The 18909-nt window shown below is 35.3% G+C and overlaps 1 protein-coding gene across 2 annotated transcripts in view; it reads left to right on the top strand.

The window, feature by feature from the left end:
• The window catches only part of adck1 (aarF domain containing kinase 1), a 123383-nt gene that overhangs the window by 21242 nt on the left and 83232 nt on the right, over nt 1-18909 (top strand). The gene's annotated exons all lie outside the window — the stretch shown is intronic.

The raw sequence follows: 18909 nt of genomic DNA on the forward strand, positions 1-18909 counted from the left end.
ACTTAAAATATATTTTTGGTTGTATAATTTGGGTTGTAATTAACATCGCATGCACTAGATGGCAGCACTGGCTAAAGGCCCTCTGCTGTCTCTTTGGCGAGTGAAGTTTGTCTTTGCTATCCAAGTATGTTGAAAGTATGAAAAGAACAAACACTTCTGAGGGGCATATGTAAATATGGGTATACATAACTTAAGTCCTTCAAGGCTTTCTCACAGTGGCATTCTGGGTAAAAAAAAAATCCCTCTGGGAATATGATGAGAAATTGAGGCGTTTAACATTTTCATTCAATCACGGCCAGAGTCTGTAGGAATGCTGACAGCCCCAATTCAAGCAGCCCACATAAATACTTAATTTTTCTGTCATGTTCACTATGCTGTCAGTCTTAGCTTGAGGTTTGGCAGCGTGCTGTGGAAACACAACTACTGCAGAAAAGCTGAAGCCCTCCCATAATAAAGATGAAAAATAGACCTCATATTAAATATCTAATTGTTTTAATTACCCTCCATAGGCTCCATAATTAGCAAAAAAAAAAAAAAAAAAAAAAAATTTTATATATATATATATATATATAGAATATTTACTCTGTTAATTTCCCCTAATTCCATTCCTGTGCCTCTTGCATTTTAAGCACGGATATTATCTGGACAATGTCGAGTGTGTCTCAGGACAGTATATAAGGGTTATAAGGGATATTGACCCCTTATAGGCAGCTGTAGGCAGAGTAGGCACCATATTTAATTTAGCGTGAATGAAAATGAGGCTGTGAGGAATAGAAATACAGTCTGTTCAATGTCAAATTGTCGTGGCAATTAGTTCACATATTAGTTTTGTAGATCGAACGTGAAAACATTCTTGGGTACACTGTTTGCATACAAATATTTTTAGGAATGGTTTAGACTCATTCTGTTCATTTTTTTAATAAATGGACCCCTAAAACTGATTGTATTTTGGTCCAACCTCATTTTTGTCTGTCATTTTGAACATAAATATAAGTGATTTAATTTATGAGTGGAATTATGATGTTTAAACAATATCTGTACCATAACCATACAACTATATTCCTGATTCTCTTTGTATTACTGTAGCACGATAACACTTGCTTATACTACATGTGAAAATGAAATGTTATAGACTTTTAACTTTTAATTCTTTTTATAATTTTATCTTATTCTGAGCAGTGTTATTTTAGTATTATTTGTATACTAATATGGTTTTATTAATATTATGAACTTGCTTTTCATTTTTATATATTTTCTGTTTACATTTTGATTTTAGTGTACTTTTTAGTAATTTTGTCATTTTTATTAGTTTTTGTTCTTTTTAAATATTCCTTTTTATGTTTAATTTAATTTATATATATATATATATATATATATATATATATATATAGCCTATATATATATATATATATATAGCCTATATATATATATATATATATATATAATATACACATATATATATATATATACACACACACACACACACACACACACACACACACACACACACACACACACACACACACACACACACACACACACACATATATATATATACACATATATATATATATATATATATATATATATATATATATACATACATGTGAATATACATACTGTATACATTATTTTTATCAACTGTAATTGAAAATATTTAGTGATTATTAGATGAAATTCGGCAACATTTTCAATTATCCCTCAAAGCCTTATTTTCCATTTTGTAAAAATGGCATCTACTCTGATGTCTGGTTATAGTCTTTGTTGTTTGCTGTGTAAAAGTTTTTTTGTTGTTGCTCCGAACACCCTGGAAGCTGCTATCCATTTCTACCATCTTGTCATGTCAGTAAAAAAAGTCCAGAAATGTGACCAACACTTTTATACCTCATACTGGTTTCATTCAGATTCTAATAAATGATTCAGGGGTGTTTCTCTAACTGTGTGAAGCATTAGCATGGCGTGTGACAAACACAGAAGATTGATGGTTGGTGTGTAAGCGTGTTTGTGTGCGAGAAGTGTGGTGTTAAATTTCAAGGTCTGGTGGGTATTCATGGAAATGACAGACTCCTGGAGAACCCCACAGATGCTCAGTGCCCTGATATCTGCTGCTTCTTGCTTCAGCAGCTCAAACTCTCTCACTCTTATCACCTGCCACTGCCCTGGATTGTGGAGATCCTCAAGCCAGTTCACTGCTCTAGAAGATCGTGTCCTGTAGGGCTGTGAAGTGTTGGCAGAAGCATTGCACATATGGGTGAATCTCACAAAAGCATGTCCAGGTCAGATTTAACCTCAAAATCAATAGAGAAAAAAAAATCAAATACCTTTCAAAAGTTTGCGGTCTGTAAGATTTATCAACAATACAGTAAAAACATTAATATTGTGAAATGTGACAATTTTTAATAATTGTTTTCTATTTTAATGCATTTTCTGTCATTTCAAGTGTAATTTTATTCCTGATGCAAAGCTGAATTTTCAGCATATTACTTCAGTCTTTAGTGTCACATGATCCTTCAGAAATCATGCTAAAGTAAAAAAAAACAGCATTTATTTGGAATAGATTTTAATTTTGATTTTATTTTTTTGTAAAAATGTAAAAATCTTTACTGTAGGGCTGCACAATCCTGGATAAATTGAGAATCACATTTTTTTTATTGTTTAAAATCGAGATCTCGACTAAACAAAATAACGCAATTAAAAAATATTTACAAATAATTAAATATAAAAAATAATTAAAATAATGACTCACTCATTAAGACTTCACTTTTTTATTTAACTGTTGAATTAACGTTTTTGAACAAATCTTTTAAATGAATAATTGATTCAATGACAAGTACATTTTTGACAATCACTTGTGGCCACCCACTGGTGTAACGATGTAACTAATACAATATTTATTTGAAACGGCATTACTTTCCAAAGGTGATTTAAGGGGATGAACATTTTGCACACATAAAAATATGACGTTTTATGACTATTAAGATTTATTGCATTGACATGCACATGACTAATATATTTATTATATATATATTTATTTCATAATACATTAATGACAATAATATTTATTTATGTATTTATTTATTTTGCATTATGGAACTGATGAAAATATGAATCGCCATTGACCTGTAGGCTTTGTTTGTCTTTAAGTAAAATAGAGCTTATTTTTTTCTGATGACCCTGCAAATTTGACCCAGTCTGATGTTGACAGAAAGTTGATCATTTGGCCAACTTTTTTTTTAAACAATACAGTACAGTCTTGTCAAATGAAATGTGACGTCTGCTCTTAGTTTTCTTTTAATTGCTCTAGTACTGAGTAAGTATGTTGGCCAATAACCCTGCCCGCTGATCTCTGGAAGCATGTCAGTGAGGAAGAAGAGGTGACGGGGTCTATGTGTGACTCTGCCTGGGGCCTGTTGTATGGGCTCTTGGCAGGGAGTCCTCACCGCACAGAGGGTGATCTCATTTTCATAATGGGCTTTGTTGCTGTTTGTCGTTATTAACATTGGCGCTCCTCTCAGGGGGTCTTGGAGAGGCATCCAGTCACACACACCAGCCTGTGCTGCTTTACATTTGACACCCATTATAACTTTGTTTTGATTACAACTAAGTGGACAATCTGTATAAATCGCTTTGTAGTTGTATTTAAATGCAGATGTATTAAAAAATGCAGTTGGTAAACACATTGTGTGCTTGTTTAGCAACAAACTGCACTCAGATTGCAGGTGACGTGCATTTCTGGTGTTTTAACCAAGTATTTTTAAAAGTCTGTAATTGTAATTGTAGGATACTAATTGAATAATATAGCTGCGAGCAGCGATTACGGGACCAAGCCGGTGGCACCGCAACCCCGGTGCCTTTAGTGACCTGACTTCTTGGATTATTACCATTTGGCTCAGATTTTATTTTCTGGAGACCAGTTAAAATGACCAATAATTTACCACTCTATGAACAAATCAACCTATGTCAAATCACCGCCATTAGTTTTGAGCTTTTAGCTATGAGAGCTTTTCAAAACTAGTTTTTTGGGCAACCCGGCTCATCTAGGTTTATGGACATTGGATGGATAAAATTTATGCAGCTCAGTTTCAACTGTGAGGTATAACACTTCAGTTTGTGTTTGAAAATGAGCCAAATTTTTTGTTTTGTTGACACTTAAGTATAATTTAGCAGTGCCTCTCTTTGCCAAATATGGTTAGTATTGCTAAGAGGAAAGCAAATTGGTAATATCATCAAAAAATGGGAAAGTACCTCCAAAAACACAAAATAACAGCCATTTTGTCATGAATTACTTCTGTGAAAGGAATAGAAGTGTTTTGAAGCATTGCATACTTACACAACCTTGACAAGAAGTCACATGTAACTTGTGTATTTTTTTGCTGTTGTTGAATAAAATGTCCTTTCTGTAACTGCGCCGTGCACCTGAATGAACGTTATTTTGTTCCGTTGTATTCTTGTATCTGTCTGGAGTGACAAATTAACTTGAAACATGAGAGGTAACGATAAGCCTGCATAGCAATTTAGTTTTCTAGGTGGATAATGATATCGTGGTCATTTAGATCTGTATCACAATTTGGATGTCGTACCATCAATAGTCCTGCCTGACAATTTTATTGCAGCCCTAATGGACGTTTAGATGCTTTGTCATGTGATCTGGCCCTCAGGTTTGGAAGTCACTGAAACCGCAAAATAGTGGCAGAGCATGTTTCACTGCACAAATCTGCTGTAGACTGAAGCATGGTACATGAAAATTATACATGGCTGAAAGCTAAATTGCCTTTTGTTCCAGCTCTCTCTCTGTTCCTTATCTACTCCTTACATTAGGCAATCGGTTGCTATATGTGGTCCACTGTGAATCGCATGTAATATAAGCTCTGGTTTATGGTGGTAGCATATGTCTGTACGCTGACAGTCACTGCATGTGAACGATAGAAAGGTCTGGTCTGCACATCCATCTACACTCTTGGAATTTATTATCTCAAAGCTTTTAGAAAAAAGGCAGATAATTAGCTGCAATGGAGGGAGAAAGCACTCATTGTAGTTACTGGCTTTTAGCTTCACTCTACATTAATTAATGGCGGTCTCTTGTGATGGGGAAAAAGTCCTGTAAAGGTCCATTACTGTTTCTTGGCGGCAGGCAATCTGCGCTGACCAGCAGAAGCAGCATGGATGGCTAAATGTTTATTTGGACTGTCTGCATTTTTAGATTCAATTTGCTTTTGAGCACTAGGGAAAGATTTTGCGAGATGTTGTGCCAGTTGAAAATGTGCTTGAAAAATGTTCAGAATACTTGAAATGTAAAAACTTTAAAGTGTTATTACCAAATAAATGACGTGTAAATGTTTTGTCAGCATTGCTGTTCAGTAGTTGTTAAGCAGATGCTTTGGTCTTGTATATACTATGTTTATTATAGGGTCCACCTGGAGTAGCCTTGGGTTAAGTGGATTGCTCAAGGGCCCAATGGTGATAGTTCATGAATCACCTCTTGTGGGATATTCAAACCAGTTTACAGTAATTTCGGCATTCATACTTGGACAAGACTGATTTGTCTAAGACTCATTTTCTGTGTTTCATTGCTTGTGTAAGTTTGTGATTACTGTTTGCATCTCTGGAGTGCTTTGTGTTTTAAATGGGAAGGACATGCTGCTGATTAACACAGACTGACATTATCAGGAAGAAAGAAATTGTATTCCAACTTGGATGTCATATTTAGCAACCTTAGCGCCTCTGGTGAATGTACGGATGATTATACCCTAAGGCTGACAGCTAAAATAGACCATTGTTTACTGATTTATTAGAAATAGATACAGCCCATATTGTAGCTAATTTTATTTGTTGTTATTATTGTTCATTTGTTTCTCTTTTTTAGGCTGTTTAAATGTCTCCAAACTAATCTGAAGTTGTAACTTTTGCTGCGCGTCAATGTTTTTATTATTATTTATTTATTTATAAACTTTTTTTTTTTTTTTTTATGAAATGAAATCTGATGTCTCCTTCCAAATGGTGAACTCTATATTCTTGTTTATTCATTGGTCATTTACTTTTATATGCTGGGAAAGATACTGGAACTGTTTAAACTTCATATTACAAATGAAATATCCAGTAACGCATGCAATTGGGAGGAGTTTCTGTAATCACATGAACATCATCTCGCTTAAAGATGGGATTACTTTCAGTTCTGGTATTGAACTATATCTAGCATTGGAAAAAAAGATGACGTCTCAGCTCTCCTCCCAGCAGTGGACTGGAGATACGAAGAGATATGAAATGGTGTGCCGCCACTGAGAGTGGAGAACAGTAAATCAGACGCTGCTTGGGCTCCGCCAGTGCATGAAATGGCGGCAGTAATGAATTTGCGGCCAGAACATTAGCATGCTTTAGCCTCTGTCTCGATTCTTCTATTGAGTTCTCACTTCTGATAATCGTCTCTCTCATATTCTCAAATGCAAATTGCATTCTTATCACAGCAAAGCTAGTAATAAATAGACAGCTCCAAATGAAGTTTTCAGAGGAGTCTTCCAGCTTCAGCACTAAAAACTCGTGTTTGAAAATGATTGCCTGGTATATTTGTGCCTGGATATTGTGGTTTTGTTTCATAATCGTAGCTTTTTGCTCATTTCAAGAGATTATTAAGTGACATTTGTTTGTGATTCAAACTAGGGCTGAACGATATATCGTTATCGTATCTATATCGAGATATGAACTTTCAAGATATTACTATCGAAAAAAGCAACGATATAGACGATATAGATTTCCCCTCTCCGCGCTCGCCCTGCATACAACTCTAGCAGTCACAACAAACATCAGTTTTACGAGTGCCCTTGAATGCACCGCTAAAGCCAGCGCGCGCACACTACCAGGGACGTGGGAACTATATTGTGAGAGGGGGGGGCGGCGTTTCCATGGTGACGCGTCATTGCTTGTCACGTGACACACCGCAGCAGCAACAGCGCTGAATGAATGATGATCTTCCTTTATGTCATTTTTCCTTTTTTATTCAGAATATTCACAAATGTGTTAGCTATGGCATGAAATATCTGATATTCCGATTGTCAAATACATGCAAGTGGAAGTATATTGTTGTTTAAACACCTTTATAACGATCGCGTTAGTTGAGCTGTAACGTTATGCGCGATGGGCGCCGCCGTGTTAGTTTGTGCCGCAGACGCAGTTCAGAGAATCGGATCTGTTGGATTTACAACCTCTATGTTTACAACACGTGAATTCATCCACTTCTCCCGAAATACTTAAAAGTAAGTGGCTGGTGAACTGGGAATAGAATAGAGTAAACATTGAAGTTACTTACACAATGTGTATCTGATATGAATAAAACGTGTCGAATTATAATGGAAAGGATTATTATTACCTCTTCCATAGACATTAGTGTGTATTTTACAAACTCTAAATGTATTGTTTTTTTAGTACTTACGTAGTCATATCGTATTGTATCGATATCGAGATATCTGGCATGAAAATCGAGATATGAAATTTTGTCCATATCGTTCAGCCCTAATTCAAACCCACTTCTGTTTGCATTTTTGACTCAACCAGTAACACGAGTTTGTTTGACCAATGGTAGACTGGGTAGTTTTCTCTGTAAACTTGTCATTAGGATTCATTATTTTTGCAGTTTTAGCTGATGATGCATTTGGCAAAGAAATTGCATGCTTCGTCTTTAAAGAATCTAAGTAAGAAATTCTATGGAAAATATATTTTTTTGAACATCATAAAACGAGTGTTGTTGTCGACGGACTGATGCATCAAATTGGTTCAGATTTCAAAAAAGATTTTAAAAAGATTGATCACTTATTGCATCACAGTATTTAATGTGCACTTTGCTGACCTCTTGACTTTCCACATTGCTTGCTCCCTAACAATGTGGATGGTAGGGTAGTGGACAGTAGGAGTAACAATGCTGAACATTAAATTTGCCGGATCACAACTTTTAAATAAATGAATAAACAAACTCTTCAGCATTAAGTTCCACAGCCTCTGTAGGAAGGATAAGGGAAGCTGATATGACAGAAAGTGTATTGATTTGGCTCACAGAGCTTTCAGTAATGAAGTGTGGGATTGCATAATTCAACCCCTATGCTGCAGATGTAATCTGGGATGTCTGCTTTTATTAATTGAACGTAATGCAGCTGCTACTAATGGCACATTATTCTTGAGGGCTGTGGGAGCTGCAGGCTATGAACATTTCTCAGCCGCTATCAGATTCTGATGTCTCTTTTAAGTTCCTATTTTTTTTAAATTGTTTTCGGCATGCTTTTGATTATAAATACTGTACCCTAAGGAATGTGGTTCAAACCTTTTCTTGAACCTTCAGAAAAAGGGATTGTTTAAGGGTGTCCAGGTCACATTTTACACCCAAAATATAAGTAGCAGCCTAATATGAATTTGATTTAAAGTATCATGTGCATTATGATTGTTTTTTTTGTTTTGTTTTTTTTAGATGGAAATGCAATAAAATGTAATAAATATAATGTACTAATTTTAATCAATAATGATTTATAAATATAATTAATTATTATTAAGATTATAGAAATGTAAAGGGGAAATTTAAAAAAAATGTATAATGCAAGCTGTCTTAGTGGTTCAAAAGTAGACTTGAAATTTTCTTTGTCAAACAATTAATTAATTTATCTTGTAACACTGTATAAAAAGGTTCCATTAAACTACATTCATTAACATGAACTAACAATGAAAAATACTTCAAAAGCATTTTAGTATTCTTAGTTCATTTTAATTCCAACATTTACTATTAAAATTAGAAGTTGTATCTGTTATTATTTAATTGACCTGAGCCAACATGAGCAGTTAAACAGTTGAACAAGGATCAATAAATACTGTAACAAATCTATTACTCGTTGTTAGTGTTAGTTAATGCATTACATAACGTTAACTAATAGGACATATTGTAAATGGTTACCATTTATCTTGACAGCCAATATGCCATCTAAAAGTATTATACACAAGATTAGTGTCTGAAATCTGTTTTGGTTACACTTAATTATAACCTGTTAAGCTGCAACCCCACTTTTGAAAAATCCCCAGAAATGACATACCCAAACTGAAACAGATACAGTTCATGAACCCTTTGTACCAAAAGCACAAGTATGATCTCATTTGAAAGCTGACACCTGGCAGTTTATTGTAAATGTAGAATTAATTATTGTCATAATGAAAAAAAAAAATTATAAATAGCTTTAAAGTTTTGTAAAGTTATTAGAAATTTATTTTTATGAAACATCTTCATGAAAATAAAATTGAAGTTGACACTGTAGCAATCTAGAAATGCACTGCAGCTAAAGCCACATGTCTGACCATATTATATTTAAAATATGAAGATGATAAGTCTAAAACTCTGTATTTAGTAAAAATTTTTTCAAGATAGAAGCACCTAGAGCTAGCTAGCATGTTAGCTTAGCACACCATCAATACATGACAATTTATGAGATTAAAACCATGTTTGTGCTCCAAACTTACTTTAAAACGCAAGTGAAGTGTTTTAAATAATCTTCTGTGATCTAATTTGACATCAGATAAAAAAAATCAGACAGAAAATATACTATTTGATCATATTCTGCACAATGATGGTCTATATAGATTAGCATTACATTATAAATATAATCTATTATTATGAAAATACCTGGCATGGCTTGAAAAACACAGGTAACTCAAATATCATTGCAATCATGTTTATTGTCTTCTAAATGTCTGTATCTGCATGTAACAGCTCAATATCTGTAGCTTTGTGTGTATCAGTGACGTCCTGGAATGTCACATGATTATGGCTCTTCTTCATGTTCCATGGGTTATTCTTGTGCATATAGCGCCCTCAGGCTATTGGTATGAATTGAAAACACAGTAAATGAGAGTGCCAAACGCTCATTAAGATTACATCGACGCATTTGGGTATAAATTCAATAAATATTATTCCTGTCTATAGAAATCTGATATAAATCTATGAGAATCTATCAATATTTCTCCAAATCTGCACATTTTTGAGCTAAAAGCCCTGAGGGACGTTGTTTTGTGTATCGCTGTCATGACGACAGCACAGAGTTTTTTTATGAATGGAACCGGCTGACGCGCATAATTCATATTAAAGGTATCGACTCATTTTTTCATTTCATAACTCCTGACAGAAATTAAGAAAAAACTGTCGCTATAAGTTTCTCAGAATACAATAGTGGTCAAATACTGAAACTTGAGTCTTATATCTTTTTAATGATGTATAGTTTGTCAAGGTATAACATTAAGTCTGATAGTAAATTTGAACTAAATAAAAAAAAAACGCTTCAGTGCGCGGGCGCACTGGCAATGGTTAACAGGTTAAGGTGTCCTTGTTACAGTGTAATTATACATTTAAGTACTGAGTAATATTAAATAACTACAGTAAGGATTAGGGGTTGGTTTATTTGCATGTATTTATGCATAATTTATAGTTATTATTAGCAATAACATGTAATATGTGTAACAATGGCATAATAAAACGTTTCCTTGTTTTTCCTCTATATTTTGGACGCACAAGTTGGACAAAGCGGGCTTTTAACTCTTTCCCCACCAGCGTTTTTGAAAAAAGTCGCCAGCCTCCTCCAGCATTTTCTGATCATTTTCAGAAAATGTTCATGGCCCCCAGAATATTTGTTGTATGAATATCTGGATATGCAATATATTAAAAGAAAGAACAGATCTTCTGCTTTATTTTTTATTCTAGCTTCATGCATTCTTTTTTTATCAACACCTGAATGCGGGTAAATTTCATAAAAAGCAACTTTTTGAGCATAAAGCTGAGATAATTAAGTTTTTTTCAAAGACTACACCAATAGCGCATTTAGAACAATGATTAAATCGTAGATCGAGTCCATTAACACCCCTAATGCTTCACAGTCCTATAGCTCATCCTGGGTCAACAATTAATTCAGTAACATTAGGCAGTTTTGATTTATATGCTGGCTAATGTTGATCACTTTATTTTACATATGATATCGCTTGTTTCTGCTTCTTCTTTGTGTTTAGATCTGGAGATTCAGTACTCTCCGTAATAGCGCCCCCTAGTACCATATAACAGTAATAACATGGAAAGCCGTAAATTTCTGTCAATGGCAGGGAAAGAGTTAATTTTTATGTCACCAGCCATAAACGAAACCCTCTGCAAACACACCAGGTGCTTTGTATTTATTTCAGATGTTACTCTTTGACCTGACATCATCTCATCATTTTAATCGGGGTTAATCTTTCTTCGGGTGGATTTGTGCAAATAGGCCAGTTAACATCATGACTAAGGAATCACTGTTGCTTGTCTGGAATAACAGCAAGCTCATTTTATTCCATTGAAAACCCACCAGGCTGAATGAGACTCCTTTCAGAAGTTACAAAGCGGCTTCACAGCATGGCCGTAAATTTGGTAGTGCATGCCTTCTTGTCTTCCATACCTAAAGTTTAGAGACTATTAAATAATACCTGCCAGTATTTCTAGCACTTGCACTGAGACTGGACAGAGGCGCCGTACGAAGCAGAAGTGTAAATCGTAAGGGAAAAGTAATCCATGAAGGTTTTGTTTGTTTTAGGTCTGTCACGAATGAGAGATGTTTCCATTTGTTCGATGGCATAACTTCTAAAGGGCTAAGTGCATCTCTGTTCTACTCGGGCAATTCATTACTGTATGCTAATTTGTTGCTAGCGCCAGGAGCTAGCCAAACAGACCCCTCAGCCCTCCATCTGGCCAAGCAATTTCAAACTGAGATGGGCGGTAGTAGGTACTGCTCGCAGAGGTGGGGGGAGAAATGAATAAGAGGGGCTCTTTAATGGTCTAGTGTGCATTTATTGACTGCTGGGAATTTTCTGAGATTGGGCAGCCGCTAAATTGCCCGCTCCCTCAGAGTTATTCATGAAGTCACAATGTAAAGCAATAATTGCCTGGCAATAATAGATGCAATTTCTATGAACGCATGTTGCTCCACTTTGCTTACAAAAGGAGTGACTGGCTAAGCCGCCGTGTAATGATGGAAGTGCACAGAGCATCTTTTCACCTCAAACGAAAGATCACAGAAGAACGAGCCGCCATTTTGCGGCTTTCCTTCACAGAAAGGTGAATAGACCTTTCATGTACATGAAATCACTTTATTAAACAAGTAAGGGAGAAAGAAATTGGTAGACAGACCATTATTATCACTTTTTTTATACCTTTTCTGTCTGGAGGTGTGATTATTTGGTTACTTGATCAATAGGGCTGTAATACTGTACATGACTCTAGCATTTTAGAGGTCATCGATTTGTGCTTTTACCCCTAAAACATGGTTGCCATATGAGAAAAAAGTCAATGAGGCTCTCACTTAAAATGAGTGGTTCAGCAAGTTGTAACCCAATACCAGTCTGCTCTCTCTAAGGTGGTATTACTACATGACTGGATGTTTTTATTCACTTTCAAGTAGTTATCTAAAGAAGCTATCTGCTAGCACTCAAGAATCTAAGTTTGCACTAGCTGTAAAGAGCTTAAGTTATCTTAATTTTTCTCACTTATTGATTTGCATTGAACCCTATGTGTAACCTTTTATTGGTGAAGCATTTTTAGGTGACACTAGCATCTCTGAATGCCAACAATTGATGTCTTAAACCCAAACACTCTCCCTTTCTTTGTGTTTTCAGTTAGCAAGCTATCAATTTGGCATACTAGCTTAGCATAGTGCTACTTAACTTTATTAAAAGCTCTACAAGAAGATACTGTCATAAGATATTTGAAGTGTAAATATCGATTACAAGGGTGAATGTGCACTAAGCTAGTTCCTTTTAGAAAATACTTTCTCTGCGCCAAACAGGCTTTGAGTCAATTAATTGTTCACCAATATGTCTTCTCAATGTCTCTGACACTGGAGTTATGTATGGATTTGTGAGCTGATTTGTATTTAATATTATTCTTATTGCTTCTATTTTAATGGAGTAAGTGCTTTTGAATTAAGAAAAAAAAAAAAAAACAGGGTGAGATTTTCTAGTTTTATCTGCCACTTCTATTCTATATTTTCAATAATAAAGAAATTGTCTTATAATTTCAGTTCAGTGACAGAGTGTCCATAAAGAGAATTTTATAGACCCTGAGACCGAGAAACATCGTTCTGTCTATAATTAGAGAGTCTGGAATATTTATGCCAGTGTTTGTTTTACACTAATAGCCTTTAGATTATTTACCATGCCATGGGGTTATTTATTTATTTTATGTATTTATTGATTTATTTGTGCATATTTTTATTTATTTATTTATTTGTATATTCATTTATTTATGTTGGGCAATCATCTTTGTACCATAAAATGTTATTCAATTTTCAGTATTTTAAATTGCATCGTAATTTTGTTTTTTATAAATGTATACTTATTTATTCTTGATGCTGAAAAGTGACCTGGCACTTTTGCTGTATTGATGCGCTGAGGTTAACAGTTTGTCTTAGCATGTCAAGTTTTTGACAGTCTTGCTAATTCATGTTTTCTTTGATGTAAGACTGATCATTATTCTTTGGTGTTTTGTGCACAGTGAGAGCAGGAACAGCAAAAGAGGAACCTCTGCTGTCTCCCCATTAGTCCCCTGGCAATAACATGCTCTGATGATGGTCCTACAAAGCATTTTTCAAAGGCCATCTAATGGCTTCTGCCTGCTGCTGAAATATGTCATTAATGTCTGTGGCAATTACGAGAGTTGTCAGAGCTCCGGCTTTGTGCCGCTCTGTCCACGGATGAAAGGGTTGCGGGAAGAGAGAGAGAGAGAGAGAGAGAGAGAGAGGCATGGAGGGAGGGGAAGGGCTTTTGGGGAGGAGGAAGAGAACAGTAGAGATGGGGAGGTAGAGGGAATTGCTCTACTTGGGTATTAATTGCGCAGGGCCTCGTTGCCTCCACAGAACAGCGATGACAGACTGCACACGCCAAAAGTGCTGCAAAAGGGAAATGTGATGTTTCACTTCGGGATATTCAGAACAACCGTTCAAAATATGGTATCCTTGTTTAGGTCAGATGCATTTCTTGGTGGCATTTTTAATGCTGTAATATCAGTCCAATCCACCAAATAATCCAATAATGTTTGACAGTTTGTTTTTTGTGTGTGTTTTATTTAATATTTTTTAGGGATGTTATGAAAATTTTGGCTGATACCGATAATTCTTTATATTTGAAAGCCGATAACGATATATTGGCCGATAATTCTAAATCCAAATTCTTATTTAATTTTTGAGAGCCTGACACAAACAAAAGTCTCACCATTAAAAGCCATGTCCCAAGCACACAATTATAATGTTTTCATTATGATATTATGAAGCCTATATGACAGACTTGTGCACTTAACTGTAGTTTCCTTTTTTGAAGTGATTCCAATCATATTTCAAGGAATCTAAAACCATCATGGCGAACAGTGCGCACCTGAAGTGTTTCAGCTGAATTAAATAATCCATTATTTTTTGGCTTTAATATATCGGCCAAATTTTCTTATCGGGCCGATAACGATAACATAAAAAATGAACATATATCAGCCGATATCAATATGGTGGCCGATATATCGTGCATCCCTAGATTTTTGTAATGGCTAATGCCGATACCAACATCTGTATGAAAGTGAAACTGTAAGTTAGTGTAGGCTATGTTTTGTTAATATTTGATACCATTTGTTCTTTGTATTGTTTTCTCATTATTATTGTCTGGTTCAGGTTAGCTTAATACAAATTTTGCTTTAATTTAATATGTAATACTTGAGTGTGGATAAATCTATCTGTATAGATAGATAGATAGATAGATAGATAAGGTAGGTAGATTAATTACGTTATATATATATATATATATATATATATATATATATATGCTAAATTATTTAAAATATATTAACGTAATTAATCTACCTACCTATCTATCTGTCTGTCAACTGTTATATCCATTATCGTCCTTTCAACCTATTCTTTCTGTCTGCCAATCATAGCAAAAAAAAAGGTAAAAACTAAATTGAGAAAAATCCCAAAATGCTAACTATCTAAAAACAGCCAGACAGTTAGGAACTTGTGTGGTTTTAATAGGTTCAATTTGAGTTGGAGTGTAACTGTAGATTTTGTAACTTACACTTTCTTCTCATTTCTATTGCATGACACAACCAGCAAATCTCAACAGGGAACATTTTGTACACCCTGAATCTTCCAATAGTCTTCTTGGTGAGGTGTTTTAAGTCAGGCAGAGCTCATAGCTAAAGCTTTGTTCGTCCATGCTTCTATGTGTGTGGGATCTGTTCATCTATAGAGCTCTCTCTCTCTCTCTCTCTCTCTCTCTCTCTCTCTCTCTCTCTCTCTCTCTCTCTCTCTCTCTCTCTCTCTCTCTCTCTCGCTTCTCCTGTGCCTTCTCTGAGGACTTGATTGGCTGTCACACTTGTGTTTGCTGAACAACTCCTGTAACAAAAGACTCTTCAGCATTGCCTTGATGGAAGACATGATTGACGCCTCATCAGATACGACGAGCGCTCTTGTGTTATTTCACTCTCCGCTGGCTCACGGTAAATTGCTGCAGTAAATGCTGCCCTTTTTGTGAATATAGTTTTCTGAAGAATTAGGTCTGCCTGGAGTTCCCTTTCCGTGCTTCTTTGAAAGTTAGCATGTGTTTATGGATCGATTTTAATACATTTTTCTTCCTTAGAAGCTTAAGATCGGCCAGCTGCATGCCACAGACTAGGTTGTTGGATGAATGCCAGTGCGAATCAGCCAATCCCAGAGTGGCTTCCCCTTCACACCATGTAAAAAGCCGCCACATTTCTCCAGGCTGCCCCTAATGGACTGGCCATGGAAATGCAGTAGCCGCGGGTGGCTGGGAGAAACGTGGGGTTGGAATATTGAAAGAAATGTAGGAAGTCTGACTGCCTGCCAATAGCGTCTTCCATTGCCAGGACTGTAAGATGGCAGGTGGCACAGATTTCTCTCCCTGGGGGATTAGAGAAGAATAAAAAAGGGCTCTTCTTCTTCCTTTTTCTCAAGCCGCCGTCCCTCCACTTTACTTTATTGGTTCCACAGATCCAGTATAGAAGGTGTTAAAGATGAGCAGGCAGAGATCATGACTGTTATTACTGCCTCCTTCGTCTCTTATTAGCCCTGCCTTTCTCCTCGACACATCCTCACCATCAAAAGCCTGTTTGGGCTCTGGGCTGAGAAGGCGAGAACCACATGTTTAGTATCCGCCGAAATAAAGTGTCTTCTCATCACCCTCGTAATTATCTCCGAGCTGCCACATCCTATTGGCTTCTCTGGGCACTGAAAATGGGGTTTTGTGCATGCCGCAAAAGCCAGACGGCCTAGGCTGCCATCGGTGGTGGTGGCGCTGAGCTTGAACAGTGCAAAAAATGCCCATAGGACAACCTTCAAATCTCCCATCCACTGCATGTGAGGATTAACAGCAAATCCTGCCTGACAGAAGTGTGTTTACTCTCCCCTCGACATCCTGTCAGAAATATCAGCTCGATGCCTCGGGTCCAAAGTTTTTTGAACCGAAGGGGGTGTTGCCTGAGTAAAGCACTCGAGAAATAAGAAAAAACACACACACACACACACACACACACACACACACACACACACACACACACACACACACACACACACACACACACACACACACACACACACACACACACACACACACACACACACACACACACACACACACACACAGAGATTAAATTAAGATATTAGAGGTGGGGGGGACCCTAAAATCTGATGGTATGATGTATGACAGGACGCCCCTCCATCCACAAAAAGCATAATTAGTAAAACATATATTTACATAAAATCAAACATAAACAAATAAATGAAAGGCTTCCATATACAAAAAAATTGTATGGTATTTGTTGGTCTAGAGGTAAGATTTTTGGTTTTAATGTGAACTGTCTTGTAACTTAATAAACCAAGCAAAATTAAATGTGACGTTTGGTTACATTTTATTTGATTAAATGTATTTTTAGAGTTATCAAAGTCAACTATAAAACTGCTCTGAGTTATTGTAAAAAGCACTATAAAAACATTTTGAAATGTTCCTCTCATATACACCTAAAATAACTGAGGGGTGGCAAATAAAGATGCATGTTATTTACATATAATTTATAATATTTAAAAATACTTATGTCATTTGCTTTGACTTCTTTTCAGTAACAATGTGTGTATAAATGTGTGTGTGTGTATGTATGTATGTATTTATGTATGTGTGTGTGTGTGTATATATATATATATATATATATATATATATATATATATATATATATATATATATATATATATATATATACATACACACACACACACACACACACACACACTTTATTTATTTATTTATATATATATATATATGTGTGTGTGTGTATATGTATGTATGTATTTATGCATGTGTGTGTGTATATATATATATATATATACACACACACACACACACACACACACACACACATATACATATATATATAAATAAATAAGTGTGTGTTTATGTATGTATGTGTGTATGTGTATATATATATTGTGTCAGATCCATATATCATATATATATATTGAGTGTGTGTGTGTGTGTGTGTGTGTGTGTGTGTGTGTGTGTGTGTGTTTTTGCTCATGGAAACAAGTCTGTGTACTGGGTAAAACAAAAACTGGACTGGATCATATTGGAAATTAAATTCATTGACAAAATTGCCAATAATTTGTATACATTTTTTTAATTAAGGTGCCGAACGTACATATAGACTCCCCACCCGGTATAATTAGGTGCATGTGGACTTTGTCTTTTGAGGGATGATTCAAATTGGGTCGACCAACCTCATATGTGGCCCCATTTGGAGCACAAAAGGCTGTTTTTTGTCAGGGTGAGAGGGTTAAGAGAGCTCATTTCACGGCAGTTTATTTGCTCAGGTCCCAAAGGGACGTCCCTCCAAGAGTACTATCAACTCTACCAGCTGGTGTTGGGACGGGACGGCACAAAGACCCCCATAAAAGTGACGTCCCATTTAAACAGCATTTAAGACAAATGAGATGACGGGGAGGGACCATTGTGTGTAGGTTTTTTTTTTTTTTTTTTTTTTTTTCTTCTGGCAGCAATGATGCAGGCAACTTATCAAAATAAGTTTCTGTTAGTGTTATGTTGTCCATTCTTAATGTTGTCCTTGCTAATTCACAGCAAATTAAAATGCTAATTAATAATAGTGTTTTTGCTGCTTCTAGGTTTTCTTGCAATTTCTTTTTGGTTAACACTTCAAAGTAACTTACAATTATTAAGCTATTCACTAGCAGAAAAAAATATATACTATGGCAATTCCATTATTTAAAAGTCATTTGCTTTGACTTCTCTTCAGTAACGATGTGTGTATATGTATATGTGTGTATATACAGTACATACATGCATATAAGTTTGGGGTCAGTAAGATTTTTTAATGTTTTTAAAAGAAGTGTCTTCTGCTCACCAAGGCTGCATTTATTTGATAAAAAAACAATAAAAAAACAGTAATATTGTAAAAATATTATGACAATTTAAAATTACTGTTTTCTATTTTAATTTATTTTAAACTGTAATTTATTCCTGTGATCAAAGCTGAATTTTCAGCATCATTACTCCAGTCTTCAGTGTCACATGATCCTTCAGAAATCATTCTAATAGGATGATTTGATGCTCAAGAAACATTCAGTTTGTACTATTCAAACAACAGTTGTGTACTATTTTTTTTTTGCAAAATTCTTTGATGAATAGAAAGTTCAAAAGAACAGCATTTATTTAAAATAGAATATTTTCTAACATTATAAATGTCTTTACTGTAAGTTTTGATCAGTTTAACTCATCCTTGATGAATAAAAGTATTGATTTATTTTATTTCTTTCCCCCAAAAATAAAATTAAAATTCTTACTGACCCCAAACTTTTGAACGGTAGTGTTTAA

The sequence above is a fragment of the Scardinius erythrophthalmus genome, assembly GCF_964197995.2.
Source record: "Scardinius erythrophthalmus genome assembly, chromosome: 19".
In the NCBI taxonomy this organism is placed as follows: Eukaryota; Metazoa; Chordata; class Actinopteri; order Cypriniformes; family Leuciscidae; genus Scardinius; species Scardinius erythrophthalmus.